Genomic DNA, 16932 nt, shown 5'->3' with positions numbered 1-16932 from the left:
CCCGCCGCCTCCTCTCCTAGGCAACCTCCCTCCCCGGCCTGCAGCGCCGCGGAGATGGAGACCCCTCCCCAGAGAGCTGCGTTTCCAGCGCCGTCTGCAGCCCCCCCTCCCCGCCCCCATCGGGGAGGAGGGATGGAGCCGCGATGGAGCCGCGCGCTTCGCGAACCTCCAGCCCCTTCCCGGGAGCCCCAGCCCCTCTCCCAGCCCCGCCGAGCCTGGGTGCAGTGGGGGTAGGCACAGGCCGTCTCTCCGCACCCCACCGACACCCTGGCATCTTTGCAATCTCTTAAAAAAAATCAATAACCCCCCCCCCCCCCAACCCCAGTCGTTAAATTGCAAGGCGCATTACAACAACCGGGAAGGCTACGCAGGAAGCAATCCTGCACTGGTCCGGGTCTAAGGCGGCAGCTTCCCGGCCACGCCGCCTTCTCCCCGGCCTCGATTTTCCGGTCACGCCGGAGAGTCCGCCACACCCCGGGGCTGACAGGTCCCGCGCGGGGCCGCAACTCGGTCCGCGTCCCCCGCCCCATCCTAGTCCAGAGTCTCGCCAACCTACAAAAGGCGCAACCTCACGCACATGCAGAGCACACAAATAAGGTCGGCAGCGCAGCGCCCGGGAGGTTGCGAACAATGCGCCAGGCTGCCCGCGCCCGCCCGAGCGCGGCGCCCGGGGGGACAGGGGGCGCGGGTGGGGGCCGCGGCGGAGGACCCGCCGGCCGCGGCGCTGGACACCTTACTTCCTGCTTCCCCGCCCGCCGCCAGACCCAGGTCTGCGGAGGGATATCTCTCCCCCCCCGTCCCTCTCTCCCTTCCCCCGCCCTCCCCCTTTTTGCTTCTGCTCCCACCCCCCCCAACCCCGCCTTTCTCCTTTTGCAAGAAAATAATTTGACAGTCGATTTGCTGACAGGGGAGGAATTTGCATCCTGGATTAAAAAAAAAAAAAAAAAAGGCCGAGAGGAGCTTGGGAACGGTTGCTAGGGGTGGGTAATGGGTGAAAAAAGGGGGGCGCCGGGGAGCGGATAAGGAGGGTTAAGGGAGGGGGCGAGGGTGGGGAGCAATGCAAAAGGTAAGGCCAGGTTACCGCGGCTCGGCCTCGAGTGGGCTGCGGCCGGGGGAGGGGCGAGAGATACATATGTATTTCTGTCTCCCTAGCACACCCCCTTCCCTCTAAGCGATGGCTGAGAGGCGGTGCATGCAGATGGGGAGTAAGTTTCCTGAAGGGGAGGGTGGATGCACGCGCGCGGCCCCGCGCTGCAAATTTCCACCGGGGAGGGAGAGTGGCTGGATGCGGAGAGTTTGGAGTTGCTTGCCGCGGAGGGCAGGAAAGGGAGCAGGGCCGGGAAAGGGGGCTGGCGGGCGCTATATCTGGGAGTAAGTTTCCAGGATCAGGAGAGCCTGCACGCTTGCACGCTAGTAAGTTTCTGGTTGGGGAGGGCGCGTGGGGAGGAGGAGAGGGAGGGGTGCATGTATATAGAAGGGGGGAGGGGGGAGCAGATTTCCTGCGGGGAGGCTGAATGCATATGGAGAGTAGATTTCCTGAAGGGAGGGTGGAGGCGTAGACGGACCGAGTAAGTTTCTTGCTGGGGTGGTGGCGGAGGTGGTGGGTTGGTGCTTTGGAAACCCAGAGCTTCCTTCCCGGGGTGGGGGCGCATGCTGTTGGGGGTGGGGTGGGGGCGGCGCAGGGCCCTGTTCCCTGCTGGGGAAGGGGCTTGCATCTGGGAGTATGTTTCCTGGCGGAGCGATATTTGTTTACAGGCTGAGGGCAGTACTGTAAGTGAGTAGCGCTTCGAGAAGGCGGCTCTGACATAAATTAATATTGAAATTACTCCATCAGCTCTGCTCGCCCCCCATCTCACCCCCCAAGCGGAGTCTGGTCTTGTCGGATTGCCCATGCACTTGTTGCAGAAACAGCCAAGGTAGGCAAGAAGCTTATTAAGTTTCATTAAAAAAAAAAAAATTAGTTGGGGGATGCTCCGTGAAAAGACGGGGGAGGGGAAGGGAAAAGTCTCCCCCCACTTCTTTACTTTCAGTCTGTTAGCAGGGCCTTCTTTCTGCTTCCCCTCTTCCCTCGTCCCTCTGCGGGCTGTCCAGCATCCTAGCAAAGGGGGAGGGCTGAGGTGGGCGCTATAATTGGCAGACCCGGCTTAAAGGGTGGTGGTGGTGGGGCTTGCAATTGAAGGTTGTGATGTTATAAAGCCTTCATTCTTCCAGCCAAGAAACCGCAGGACCCTAGAGATGTGCCTTTGGGGTTTTTTGACATGATGCATATATGTATGGATATGCGCCTGTAGGCTCTTTGGGGGCTGGGTACTCCCCCAAGTTACAGTGGCCACCCAGATAAGAGAAATGTGTAAGGGGGTAAGCCTGCCCCTTTCACTCCCTAACTTCAGTTTGGGAATCTGGGAAGTTACTGCTGGTGGGCTGAAGAAATAGATATTTAAGAATAACACAAAACCACCCATTCACTGGCGGAGGCCGAGAGCACCTGGCGGGCAGCCTCTGGCCAGCACTGGGTTGGAGCATGTGCGTCTGCCATCCTTAGGTTAAAGAAAATGACTGCTGGTTCCTCCGTGTGCCTTCGGTTGGTCTGTTAGAGCCAGCTTTGTGGAAACTCTTCCCCAGACGAGACACGGCTTTGGCAAGTGAAGTGTTGAAGCGGGTGGCTCACAGCGTGGCCTGGGTTGTCTGGTGAAGTACGTGGACGTGATACTTGGGAATGATGAAGCCAGGGATGACTGAAGAGTTCTTTAAAAAATGCCTCTCGAAAGCCGGCTGGGTTCACTTTTTAGCAGGCCATGGAGGAGAGCTTTAAGAGAGTTTTAAGTTTTACCAGTTGGTACCAATCTTCTGCATCCTTTACCGTTTCAAGAAAGCAATCTGGTGATGGAAAATGTGGTTTTGATGCCTACTGTAAGAATAACAAGCAGGACTCCAAGCTTAACCAGTTAACCAGCAGTCTTTGCTTCTCCTGGCTTCTCTTTTCCTGGTCTTCAGCCTGCTGGTTTCTGCAGATGAGTTGTAGGTTTTGGCTCTCAGGTACCTTGATTATGCTGGGCGTTTTAACTTTGCCAGGATAATTTTAGCTCCAGGGACTCAAACCCAGACATGTTTGGTAGGGTCAGGTAGTAAACCCTATATGTGTGGTTAACTAAAGTTGGTTAAGCTTTGTGCAGTTCTGTGGACGAACTCAATTCTAGCAGGGGAAAAAGTGGGTTTTAAAAAAAGCTCTCCCTAGGGTTCCTGGGTGGCTCAGTTGGTTAAGCAACTGCCTTAGGCTCAGGTCATGATCCTGGAGTCCCGGGATCGAGTCCCGCATCGGGCTCCCTGCTCAGCAGGGAGTCTGCTTCTCCCTCTGACCCTCCCCCCTCTCATGTGCTCTCTTTCTCCTCTCATCCTCTCTCTCAAATAAATAAATAAAATCTTTAAAAAAAAAAAAAAGCTCTCCCTATATGTTACTGATGGACAGTGCTTTTCTTCTTTCCTTCCTGTCATCAGATTTCCAGATTGAGAATTTGATTTTTGGCAGCTTGAGAGTTGAGTTTGTTGGGAATTAAATATTATTACCACTTGTCAAATACTCCTAACTAGGTCTTAGTTAAACAAATTCACTGGTATTTTTCCCTGCTGAGAATCTTAGCCTGGGAGGGTAAACAAAATCTTTATGTGTGTTTATCCCGGGGTAGAAGAATTATTTACGTGCCTACCCTCGAAGCCAAGAGCAGTCATTCAGTTTTTTTTCTTATATTTATGAAATTTATTTTATTGTCTTGCTTTGGCCATTAATCAAGTCACAGTAGCTTTTTTTTTTTTTTTTCCTTTTTGCTGAGAATGTTCTTGGGGTAATAAAGGTTTGAAGGCCCATGAATCATAATTCATTCTTTTTAAAATATTGTGGTGATTGTCAGGATTTGATTTATAGGAATTGATACCGGGAGTGACACACCTCTTGGGGCCCCGCCCTTTTAGGCATGTCCATTTTCGCCAAAGGATTGTTTAGAAGCCAGCTTGACATCTCAAAAAAAGAGCATTTCCTTTCTGCTTTATGGGCATTGAGAATATTAATTTTGCAGGTTCCATAGTGAACATGGGTCTTTTCACAGCTTGGTAAGTCGGCTTCCACATAGCAGGCATGTGTTAATATCACATAGCATTTATGTGAGCTTGCTGTGAAAACAGTTGTTCTATGAACTGTGTGAAAAGTATTCAGTTTTGTCTCCTTTAACTGGCTTGGGCCTGTGGTTTTTAGCGAAGTAGGAGCTTTCATAGTAAAAGAGCGGACTGCTGCTTATATAATAAAATGTGTGGTCACAAAAGCAAAGCATGTTTGTAACATTCTTTTCCTCCTCCTTTGGTAGGTAGGTTGGTCATAATAATCAAAAGCATTGTTTTTTTTTTTTTTGAAAGTTTAAGGGTTCTCCATCAAGTCGATTAATCAGAAAGTGTTACTATTGTCTTGCATTGGGTAGTTGGCTCAGTTTACAGTATTTGTGAAGCGACAAAGAACTTTTAAGGTGATTTGATTCTCAAAGCAGGGAGTAAATGTCGCTGATGAGAAAAGTTGGGAGGGTACCAGTTTCTAGCCATTTCTGGGTTTTGGATTTTTTATCTTAAAAATGCATATTTGACCCATGAGTTTCTTCCATCTCTGAAATTCTGATTTGGGTCTTGTGGAGAGAGGTCTCAAGAGGTCTCGACAAGCTCTTCCTGGGCCAATGGCCAAATTGCTTCACGGACGAGGACGAGTTGATTAACTTCTGTTTTTGTCTTCTCACGGAGAGAGTGGATTTGTACCTTGGCATTCCAAAAAGGACTCTTGAATAGCCTGGTAATCTTGATGGTCAAATACAAGCAAATACTTAATGAAAGTCTGCCACTGTCTTGGAAAAAAAAAAGTGCATGCTTGTTTCCCAATTATATGTGCTAATAGAGCGTGGGGGCACATAATCCCAGGCACCCAAAATAATTTCAGTTAATCTTGGAAGTTTCCCCTCCAGCCAGCTGGTTTACCTGTTAATTATGCTTGTTCAAGTCTAAGGTTAATTGAGCTGTTATTCCCAGGCTGCAGGAGGAGGTAGTCTTGGGGAGGAGGGGGACACCAGAAAGCCCAGTGTGGCTTTACCCACTTTCTGTGGAGAATTCACATACGGGTAATTGGGATTTGGTCATGTTTGTGATAGAGTTCATAATAATCATGTTGTATGCCTGTCATTTCTGGGATATCTTGTCTTTCACCATGGGCATTTTTTGGGGGGAAAGCTCTTGATGTTTTTATTGACTTTGAACATTGACATGAAAAGTGAGGATCCAGACAAGTGGCTCAGACCCCAGGCAGTACGAATGGATGCTGGTTGTTCTGCTCTGAAAGCAGTTGAATTCAGCTCATTTTATTTATGACCTCATAAAACTGTGTGGGTTAGGGAGAAGGGAGGATTAGAATCAGCTGGGATCTTGTGGATTAATATTTCTGAATTTGCATGTTGGCAGGGAACCAAAGAAATAAAGGGGAAAGTAAAACATAGTTGATTTCTTTTGTGGGGAGAGGGAGACAGAAGTATTTGGTGTCCAGTTAATTGGCATATGCTTGTCACCAAGGGTACTGTGGCATTTTAAGGAATAATACAGTCCTGGTAACGTAAGTTTGATCCCATGGCTTCTTAATAAATCTTTTCTTCTGGGTTAAAGAAAATGCACAACAAAAAGACCTTGTGATATTTTCGAAGAATTTTTAAGTACTCATGGTATCTGCTTATAAGGTCTTTTGGTTAATTTGGGTTTGCTGAGCAAGAGGATGGTTTTTGTGTTTTCCTCGTCGAAAGACGACAAGCTGGGGATGGGTGGGATATGCTGAGCTATTGGGCTGTTAGTGCAACAACACTAAACATTTTTGTTGTTGTTATTAGAGAGGTCGGGGGAAGGAACCCGTGTGCCTAAATGGCAGTGATAACTCTGGGCTCCTAGAAGGTAACAATTATTTTCATGCCGTAATTGGATCTACTTTATTCCTTGGTTCAAGAGCTACTTTACTGAGCACCTACTATTCTAGGCACTGTCTTAAGGCTGGGATTATGATGATAATTAAAATAGACATATTTTACTCCCTCTCCCCTCCACCACCCTAACCTCTAGCTTACCATCCAGAGGGGTGGCAGATGCGTACAGAAATATATATTGCAAAATGTGATAAATGCTTTGATGAAACCACAGGGAAGAGTGACCTGGCCTTACGCAGCTAAAGTAGCCTAAAGAGGTGCTCTGAGGTTTGGCAGAGAGCACCAGGAAGAGGAGAGCCCGTGTGGAAGGACTTTGGCTTTGGGGGGATCTAAAGAGAGGCACAGGCTTGAGACAAGGGGGACGGAGAGAGGGCAGCATGAGGCGAAAGTGCAGGACTCCGGAGGCCTCTGAAAAGGTTGGGTTTCATTTGAAGTGCAGTGGGAAACCACTGAAAGTTTCCAGTGGGAAGTGACACCCCCAACTCTTGGCTTGCAGTGGTGGAGAGGGGCAGGTGTGGAGTTGGAGAGCAGGCCAGGTGAGGAGGTGATGGGGAGTGGAGGGAGCAGGTGGGTGTGAGATGCACTTTGGAGGTGGAAGGGGCAGGGTTGCTGATGGGTTTGATGCTGGCTGGGGAGAAGGAGTCTAGGATAGCTCTGAGGGTTCTGGCTTGAGCAGTTGGGTACATGGGTGGTGCTGTTTGCCCAGATGGGGAAGATTGGGAGTGGGAGGGGAATGGAATCAAGCTATTTCCGTTTGGGCTCCGTAAGTTTGAAGTGCCTGTTAGACTCAAGGTGGAGATGTCAGGCAGGCAGTGTGAGAGTGGTGTCCAGCACCAGAGGAGTGGCCAGGCAAGAGATAAAATGTGGGAGCCATCAGTGGTATTTAAATCCAGGAGACTGGATGAGATGCCCTAAGGAGCCTATAGAGAGAGAAGGAAAGGCTGTGTGTGTGTGTGTGTGTGTGTGTGTGTGTTGGTGTATTGTTGGGGAGGGATGGTGGTTAAATGTTTCATGCGGTTGGTAAGGCCAGAAAAGTCACCACTGGATTATTTGGCAAAATGGAAGCCATTGAGGCCTTTCCAGAGAACAGCTTCAGTGGAGTGCAATGGATGGGGTAGGGGCAAGATTGGAGGGGTTGGCACGGGGACTGGGAGGTGAGGAACTGGTCATAGCATGTGTGGACAACTTTTTGGCAAAGTTTGATTGTGCAAGAGGGGGACAGAGCTGGAAGGACATGTGCATAATGGGAAGGGTTTTTTGGGTGCTGGTGTTGCCTTTGTGTACTGATGGGGAAGACCCTGGAGAGGGAGGGATTGAGGAGAGCAGTGGGTGGGATTGGGTCAGCTGACTAAAGCCTTTGAGAAGGTTTCAGGGAGATTTGGCCTTTTCCCCAGGGGGGAAGGCCTTCCATCCAGGCCTGAGGGAAAACCTGAGAAGACAGGTGCAGATGAGCAGAAGCTGAGGGAGCTGTGCTCCAGGCTGAGGCTGCAGCCTCCTGGGCAAGGGATTTGGGCTCAGGACTTGACGCCAGCCGGAGACTTTCAAGGGTTAAGACTGCATCAGAAAATTGTACTGCATTTTTCCTCAACATTTGACTGCATTACTGAGCAGTACAGAGGCAATTCTGTACACAGTAGGTAAGGCCACAGTAGGTAAGGACATTTAGAGGCCTCTCTTCTTTTGAAGAGTCTGAGCTTCTTTAGAAACCGTTATGGAATTCAAGCAATTTCAGTGTGCATATATATGCTCATTCCTTCAGTACTGAGCAGATTCTTTCACTTGAGGAAGAGTCTTCAGTTAAAGTAATTTGGGCCTCATGCTAGATTTATTTGAAAACTACCATTGGAAAAAAAAAAAATCTGTGATTTTTCAACCCTGTTCAAAAGTTGGTGGGCACCTTGTCATAGGTTTTGAGCAAGAAGTTCCAAAAAAGAAAAAGAAAAAAAAAAAGAGTCCTCTCCTTCGGGCAGCCTTTCATGAGAATATGCCACAGACTGCCAGCCTGGGTGGTCCCCGTCCGTGGGGTCTGCATGGGAGTGGGCGGGTGAGGAGGGCGCCTGAAGATCTGGGTTGGGGTCCAGCGCCCTCGTGGTCGCCTGGCTCTGGCCAAGGCGGCCTCCCAGCCTGGCTCCGCATCTGTAAAGAGCGGGTGGTACCATCTGCCGGCTCTCCTCTTCACTTTTGAGGATGGCATCAGATAATGGACGGAAAGTGCTATGTAAACTGTAAGAGGCATCGCGCGAGGTGAATTGATCTTCAGCCAGATCTCCTTTTCAGATATAAAACCTGACAGCCACTGAAACGCTTCCCTTAATTTCCCAGGGCTTCTACCCAAACCTCCGTTCACCATGCCCTCTCCCACTCTCGTTCCCGCCTCGTGGAGGTTTCAAGTCCTCTGGGATCCTGGTAGCGAAAGTGCTCCTCCCGTCGGAAGGCTGGCATCCGAAGTGGCTGGCGGTGACAGGCTAGGCAGTCTCGGTTCAGACTCTGATCCCGGATTTAAACTTGGAGACCTGCCCACCCAAGGCGACAGACGCACTTGGCTTGTGCCCTGGGTGCAGGGGAGTCTTGAACCTCCTCAGGAAGCTGGACTGTGGTCGGAGGGTCCTGGCAGGTCTTCATTTGCATTCAGCGTTTGTTTTGCAAATGAAGCCTGTTCTATAAAGCTGAGTCTACCTAAAAAACAGCCCTCAGCCCTTTCTCATACTGTTGTGCGGGAAAAGTCATTTCCAGTTTTAAGAAATACCTTGTGCTTTTCACTCATCAAACCTCTCACCTCTGAGCCAGAGGGTGAGGCTTTATTTATTTTTGAATTAATTTTTATTATGGGAAAACTTTTACATGCAACAAAAGCAGACAGGCTAGTGTAATGAGTTCCCTTGTACCTGTCACCTAGATGCAGCTGTTACTGAGATTTTGCTCACCTGTGGGTAATAGGACTTCTTGTGTTTGTATAATAAATACAAGATGTCAGTTTTGAGAGATCAGTGGAACTGATACCAATTTGGTTTCATAAAGGGGAAAATAACGAAAAATCAGAGAGAGAGGAAATGGATGCCATCATTGAAATAACCAGTGTTTACCTTGCTTTTTATTGGTCCAGAGCCTCTTTGGCATGTCTTATTTTATCTGACAACAGAAGCAACAACCATGGGAGGTTGATATTCTCATTTGACAGCTGAAGAAAGTGAGGCTCAAGAAGTAGAATTGAAAAAAAAAATAAATAAGTGATTAACCCAGAGTCACATGTCCAGCCAGCATCCTGGTTTAATGCCAGAATTTGAATGGTCTCCAAATGTTGTGCACCCTCGAATAGATAATACTATGCAGTATTAAGTAAGAATATGGTACTGAATAGATGCAGAGATCATGGAAACCAAGACGATCATCTGGGAACTTTGGGCTTCTCCCAGTGACCTTAGTTGGAAAGACTCAGATGATTTAAGCATGTTTTGGGCATTACATTTTTTAAAAAACTTCCATCGTCTAGCTCGTTCTGGAGCACATAGCTTGAAGGCTGCCTCATAATTAAAGCCAAAACTTGACTTTAACAAATTGCATGGCTGTTCTCCATCAGCCTTCTACCCTTAGCCCTGTCCTTTTTGTGGGGCTCCTAAGTGGAGGAACCTGGACAAGCCATGGTTGTTTCTAGACAGCCTGGCCTTTAGTTTCCAGGCTCCAGCTTTGGCCACATTGGGCCCTGAGCAGTTTGCTAACCTCAGAAAGCTTCCTGAGGACCCCTTTGGGGGGGGGGGGTCTTTGTCATAACAAGGACTGCTCTGAGGGCCTCTCCCCTCATCTTGGGAAACCACCTCCAACCTAACTTCTTTGAAAGATGTTTCAAAAAGGAAAAGAAAAAAAAAAGTTGGAGTTGATCACCAAGGCATTTGAATAGGGGGTGTCATTTGAGTTCCCTCTGATGTCATCACAATGGGAGATACCAAACTCCCTTAAAATTCAACTCAAGGATACCAGTAATGAGGCTGATTCTCAAGTACTGGGACTCGTTCACTTTTCTTTCTTAATTGGGTGAACACATGCGAACTGAGGGGGTGTTATGGGGAGCCACAGTAGGTAAGGACATTTAGAGGCCTCTCTTCTTTTGAAGAGTCTGAGCTTCTTTAGAAACCGTTATGGAATTCAAGCAATTTCAGGGTGCATATGCTCATTCCTTCATTCTCTCTTGAGGGCCCCGTGTACCCCGTGTGCCTGGTCGCGGGCCAGGGCTGGAGTGGGCCACGGGGGGACTCGCTCGGGCTCTTAGGATGCTGTTGTCATACTTACCCCCAGGTGTGTCTTTCACCACTTCTGCACTGCCCTGCGGAGGGCAGAACTGGGTCATCACTCACTGTTGTACCCCCAGCACCTGGCACTAGTTGGTGCATATAAATGCCTATATATTTAAGAATCAACTGGGTTTTTTGTTTGTTTGTTTGTTTTGCCTCTGGTTACCTTGCCCCCCCTCTACCCCCCCCCCCCCCCGCCCTCCCATTGGTTCTCACTGGAGGGAGAAATCCAGGCCGCTCTGCCACCAGGGTCAGCTCTGGAGCAGCCACTGAAGGAGACCAGGCTAGAGAATGTTTCCTCCCCCCTTGCCTCTCGCGGCCTGGCAGCCTTTAGCTGGGGTGGTTTAACTGAGCTCTCAAATTCAAGTGCAGCCCCATCCCCCATCCCTTTTAATAAGTGACATTTTGTTAAATCAGTTATTCGAGGCCTTATCTATATTTCTGTCTGTGCTGGCTTAGTCAAAATAGGAAAGAGAGTGAATATTAGATTTCTTTCCCCGCCCCTCCCCCTCCCGGGAGCAACTCTACATAAGATTTCTGATGGGGCGGGGGTGATGTGTCCTTGAAGAAGTAAATGCTGCGTGCAGAAAAAATGTGGAGGGCTTTGACTTGTAGCGAATGCTGTTTTTCAGCAGCTGTGATTTTTCCATTTTTCTTTTTCTTTCTGTTTTGATTAGTGGAACTCATTGTGCTCCAGGGTTGGGATTGCGTTGGGGGAGGGCGCGGAGGGAACAACATTTACTGGGCGAGCTGGAGTTGGGGAGGAGGAAGGAGAGAGGGATTTATTGAAAATATATGTCTACTTCTGCTCTGATAAAGCGGCAGGCATGTAAAAATGCAACGGGGAAATCATTATTGTGGCAAAATGTAGGCAGGGCTCCGCTTTCTCATTAACAGAGCTTAGCTCGCGTGGTGGAGGAGGGGGCGGCCGGCTGCTTTGAGAGTTGGGGTATTCAATAATAGCAGACACTCAGGGGATTGTCTCCATCCCCCCCTGCTCACCCCCTTCAGCTGCCTTCTCCTTTCTTTCTCCGATCAGTTTGTAACCTTTTTAAAGCTGCTTGTCAGATTTCATGGTCTCCATTGTCACCCCTGCCACCCCAAAATGCTGTAAGGACTGTTTAATTTTTAAAGTTGGAGGGAATTAAAATGAATTTTCTCTTGGGAACTCAAGGAGAATTTTGGCAACACATTGTGCGTCAGAGGCTGGATTATATCCCTTGCATCCCAGCAGAGAGCACCAAGAAGAGCCTTATTTAGGGGCTCAGGAATTTGCATATGCTGTGGGGTACCCAAATGAGGGTTTCAGCTCGCTTTAGGAGTAGTGGCTGCTGTTGACAGAGCGCTTACTGTGTGTCCCTGGCCCTGTGCAGATGTGTTAGTCACTTCTGCCTTCCAGCAGTTATATGAGGCAGATGGGATGCCCACTTTACACTTGAGGAAACTGAGGCTCTGGGCAGTTCAGCACCTTGCTTAGGGACACGCAGGTGCTGAGTTGCCAAGCTGGTCTCCAGACCCAGGCCTAAGCCCCAAAGACTGCCAAGTCACCTTCCTTGTATGGAGGCCTAGATTCCAGGAACCTGGACAAGATAGAGCTACCACAATAGAGCCTGCCATTGACCGTGAAGGGTAGAGTGCTCAGGATGTTCATGAGAACCTTTCCTGAGCCCCTGGACAGAGCTGTCTTTCTGAGGAAGATCAAGGTTAGTGGCTCACATCTTTGTTAGAAGAAGTGAGCGAGTGCCCTCCTCCCCATCCTGCCAAGCTACAGTGACTTTGTCAGGGCTGACAACTTCTTCCTCGAGCATTTTTGAGTGCTTCCCATATGCCCGGATTTTACCAGTGGCGGAAATACCAGGACAAGTAAGAGAAGGAGCTCAGAGTCTGGTAGGGACAGTCAGGAGAACATATAAATCTGGTACACAGTGATGCTTCCTAGAAAAAGATCATATTGCAGAAGTAGTCAGTGGGAGAGACTGTGTAGAGCAGCCAGGGAAGTCTTCAGAAAGAGGTGGTACATGGGTGGGGTTGTGTGGGTTCAGTCAGGGCTTACCAGGTAGGCAAGGGGGGGAGGGACTAGCAGATAGCATGGTGAGTATAGGAAGCTACATATAGTCTGGCTTTACTGAAGCATCACCTCAAAGCTTACCCATCGGGGGGCGCCTGGGTGGCTCAGTTGGTTGAGCGTCTGACTCTTGATTTCAGCTCAGGTCGTGATCTCAGGGTCATGAGATTGAGCCCTATGATGGGCTCAGTGCAGAGTCTGCTTAAGATTCTTTCCCTTTCCCTCTGCTCCCCCTCCCCCCTGCCTCAAGTTCTCTCTCTAGGAGGAAAAAAAAAAAGAGGTTATCCATCTAATCTTATTTTCCATCACCTTCAGTTTAATGCTCTAGAACTGTGCCGTCCAATATGGTAGCCATTAGCCATGCATGGCCATTTAAGTTTAAGTTAATTAAAAATTAAATAAAATAAAAAATTCAGTTCCCCAGTGGCACTAGCCCCATGTCAAGTGCTCAGTAGCCACATGTGGCTGGTGGCTGCCATACTGGAGAGCATGCATATAGAACATGTCCCTTAGTGCAGAAAGTTCTGTAAGGTAGCACTGCTCATGAACTTTGCCCTGAGGCTTCTCCTGCAAGGCATGTTTTCCTCCTTTGTCCCTTACCTGGCTCACTCCGACTTCCTCCAGAGGCCTTCCCTGTGTACCCCAGGCTGGGTCGCCATCCCACTGTCCATCTGGATTGCATTGATCCCTTTCTGTGTCTGTCTGCTCACGAGGACTTTCAGCTTCTAAAGGACGTAAGCTAGGTCTTGTTCATTCTTGTGCCACATCTTGCTTATCATTGTGTCCCCAGCACCCAGCCAGGGCCCGGCACATACGAGGTTCCCAGTGATAGTTGCAGGTGACGAGGCTGGAGAAGTGAAAAGGGATTGGGCTGGGAGGATGAGATACCATGATAGGAAGCTTAGCCTTGACCCTATAGGCAGTAGGGGAGTCATGGAAGGGTTTGGAGTGAGCAGAGGTGTGGGGAATGTGGACAAGTCAGATTTCTGTATTAGAAAGGTCATTCAGAGGTATGGAGGACAGGCTGGAGGGGCTGAGCCTGTAGGCCGAGAGATCAGTTAGGAAAGTATTCAGAGGACAGGAGCAGGAAGGGAAGGGTCTGCACTCTTAAGCTGTGCCATTGGGTTTAGAAGAGTAACATCATCATCTTGCCAAGTTAGGATTTCCTACCATTTCTGTCTCCATTTTGGTTTGGTTTGGTTGTCTCGTTGGTTTCTAGGGAAACTACAGAAAGCATTCCCTTTCACTTCTCCTGGGTACCCTCACCCTCTTTCGTCTTGGGTGCTCACCTGTTCGTTTCTCTTCAGGGTTTCTTCTGGGATTTCAGCCTTCTGTCTTCTTCAGCCCATGACGGATTCTCCTCTGAGCACACTTCTGGGGGCCTAAATTTAAGAAGCTTGTAGAGAGTTTTGCAAAGGAGTCTGGGAAGTAACTGAGATCAATCTAGGCTCTTTGAGGTAGTGGAAAGGAACCAGGATGGCAGAATTAGAGAGGCATAGAGGATCATTTTCTTTAGGAAGGGGAGGTCAGGTGCTCTGGCCATGGTGACCTCACGCTGTGCACGTTTGGGGATAGGATGCGTTGCAGAATGCGACAGCTCCCTCCTAATTGCGGACGCATGCCATCGTTTTATATATGTGACCTCATTTAAGCCTCACAGCAACTCGATGGGGAAGGCATCATTATCCTCATTATACAGGGGAGGCAGTGGGGGCACAAAGGGATGAACAGGCTTGCTCAAGGTCTCGTGGTTAAGGAATGGCAGAGCAAGGATTCAAACCCGGGAACCCAGACCTGGCTGACTATAAAAGCAGGTGCTCTTCCCCCTTCCTCATCCTGCCTCCCACTCTGCCTTACCAGTCAGCGTGGCCTGAGCTCAGTTCAGAATGTGCCTGGGATAATACGGAGGAAGGGGCACCACGCTGACCCTCGAGGGGTACTCCTGGATAGCAGTGTAACTCTCAGAGCCTCGTTTCCCTTATTCTCAGTACCTTTGCTTTCCTGGTTGAAAAGGTTTATTTTAAGAATCAAAGGAGAGAAAGGATGCACAAGTGCTTTGACAAATACAAAGCCACAAACTTTACTCTTCTGCGTAATTGCTTTCTGAAGGAGCAAAACGCTGTGATGGTTGGGTCCCAGTGCTGTATCTGGGTTTTGGGCACGATGTGTGTGTGTGTGTCTCCCACAGATCTCCCTTGTTAACTTCCAGGTGCGCTTGGGCCTGGACATGCTCTCAGGTCTGCCCCGATTGCTCGACATGATTTGGGGGAATGGTTGGCGGCTGGGCCTTTGACCAGAGCTGGAGTGCTCTGCATGACCTTGGGAAAGTCACTTCACCTTCCTAAACCTCCCTTTCCTGAGATGGTCAGATCTACTCGGAGGGGTCATTGGGAAGACTAATGGCAGAATATGTGTATAAATCAGCACCTTGTCAGCCAGAGAGTGACATGTATTTGTGTAGTGGAGGTCGTGGGCTCCATGGTCTGTCGAGTGGACTCTCAGCCCATCCGATTTCCTGGTCAGAATGTATGGCTCAGATTTATACGACGTTCTCCTGCTTTTAAGACCTGGAGAAGACATGATTCAAAACTCCTTTGGAGCTAAGACTTTTTCACTGAAATTGTGTAAATGATAAGTGAAAGTTCATAGAACTTTTTAGTTAGGACAGAGAAACTACAAATAGTATGTGGTGATTATAGAGCATTTGGAAAATATTGGTACGTTTTAGAAAGAAAAAAGCAGTTGTCTTTAATTCCTTCCTATTACTTTTTAAATAATTTCCTTCCAGCATTTTTTCTAGGCAGCATAGTCTGGTGATTAATAGTTTAAGTTCTGGAGTCAGACTGCCTGGCTTTGGATCCAAGATCCTTCACTCCATGGAAATAATGGAGTTGAGTGAGATGAAATGAGATGATACATGTAAAGCATCTGGGGCTGTGCCTGGCACTTAGTAAGTTCTCAGTAGACATTAGCTATGGTATTATGCCTTAAAATAGTATTGGGCTAATTTTGAATGAGATTTAATGTTAATATCTTGCTCATTAAATATTCTTTGGATCCTTTTTTTCATAGTTTTTTAGTATATTCTCATATGGCTTTTATGTTCAACAAATATTTATGGAACACCTACTGTGTACCAGGCACTGGGTCCCAGAATTTATTTAACTAATTCCTATTATTAGAAATTTAGCTTATCACTTTGACTATTATAAATAATGCTTCGATGGACATTCTTGTGCGTAAATCTTTGATGACATCTCGGATAATTTTCTTAGGATAAATTCCTGGAAAGGAGAATTGCTATGATAAAGATAATGGGTGGGGTTTTTTGTTTGTTTTTTAAAGATTTTATTTATTTATTTGACAGAAAGAGAGAAAGTGAGAGAGGGAGAAGCAGGCCTCCTGCTGAGCAGGGAGCCCAATGCGGGGCTCGATCCCAGGACCCTGAGATCATGACCTGAGCCAAAGGCAGATGTTAACAACTGAGCCACCCAGGCACCCCGATAATGGGTGTTTTTAAGGTTCTTAGTTATATTTCCTAATTGTTCTTCAAAATGTTTTTAAAAATTAATTTTCATTCATACTACTAGCGTGTGAGAGTACTGACCTCACCTCATCAGCTCTAATATGATTTTCCAAAAAATGGTGATTCTTGTGTAGCATGGGTTACCCTTTCAACCGTATACTACAGCTCTTCTCTGGGGCTCAATTTTTTCCTTCTACAAGGTGGAGTACAAATGTCTCTTGCATGATAACGACTATTTATTAATTTAGCAAGATCTTTGGATTTCTATTGTGGAAAGACCGTGCAAATGACCTGAATTATTATCAAAAGTGCTTCTTTCAACTGAGTTAGAATTTCTTCATGCTTATCCAAAGACTTGAGAAGTCGGGGCGCCTGGGTGGCTCAGTTGTTAAGTGTCTACCTTCGGCTCAGGTTCTGATCCCAGGGTCCTGGGATCAAGCCCACATCGGGCTCCTTGCTGAGCGGGGACCCTGCTTCTCCCTCTCCCTCTGCCCCTCCCCCTGCTTGTGTTCTCTCTGTCTGTCAAATAAATAAGTAAATAAAAATCTTAAAAAAAAAAACAACAAAGAGTTGAGAAGTGCTTTCTTCTCATCACACACAGACTGTGTGAGCAGTCATTCCCTGCCCAGGCCACGGGATGTGTCAGATAGCTGGTTTGTATTGGCAGGTGAACAGCATTCTCCACTCATATGAATAATTGTTGCTAATAATTGACTGCAGAATTATGGCATCCCTGTCCAAAGTTTTAGGAATTTGTTCTTTTTGAAACTTTATAAGAAAATGAGGGCTGCTTTTACCTCCCACAAGTATAATAGTGTACAAGTTTGGTGTGAAACCAAATAGAGAAAAAAGTTGTCCTCCTGAAAATGCTGAAAAGTATAAAGACAATGAAAACCAGTCAGCATTCCATCATCTAGATAGAACTTCTGTTTTTAAAAAGTGGTGTGTTTCTTTCTAGTATTTTTTTCAATGTATGTATCTGTATAGTTGGAGGCTTTCTTTGTGTGAGGTGTTTGTTTTTAGAGCTGACCCTAAGTCAATCCTTTAACCATTTCCTGGATGGTT

General features: G+C 47.8%; 1 protein-coding gene across 1 annotated transcript in view; it reads left to right on the top strand.

Moving 5' to 3' along the window:
- The first annotated feature begins 1253 nt into the window (after nt 1–1253).
- The window catches only part of TRERF1 (transcriptional regulating factor 1), a 202534-nt gene continuing 186855 nt past the window's right edge, over nt 1254–16932 (top strand). The window contains 2 exon segments of the mRNA XM_045866903.3: nt 1254–1413; nt 1835–1916. The gene's annotated coding sequence lies outside the window, so the exon portion shown is untranslated.

This window comes from Mirounga angustirostris, unplaced genomic scaffold, assembly GCF_029215605.1.
Source record: "Mirounga angustirostris isolate CCGP_5_RB_7025 unplaced genomic scaffold, mMirAng1.0.hap1 SCAF_8, whole genome shotgun sequence".
NCBI lineage: Eukaryota > Metazoa > Chordata > Mammalia > Carnivora > Phocidae > Mirounga > Mirounga angustirostris.
This window is presented reverse-complemented; position numbering and strand designations above follow the sequence as displayed.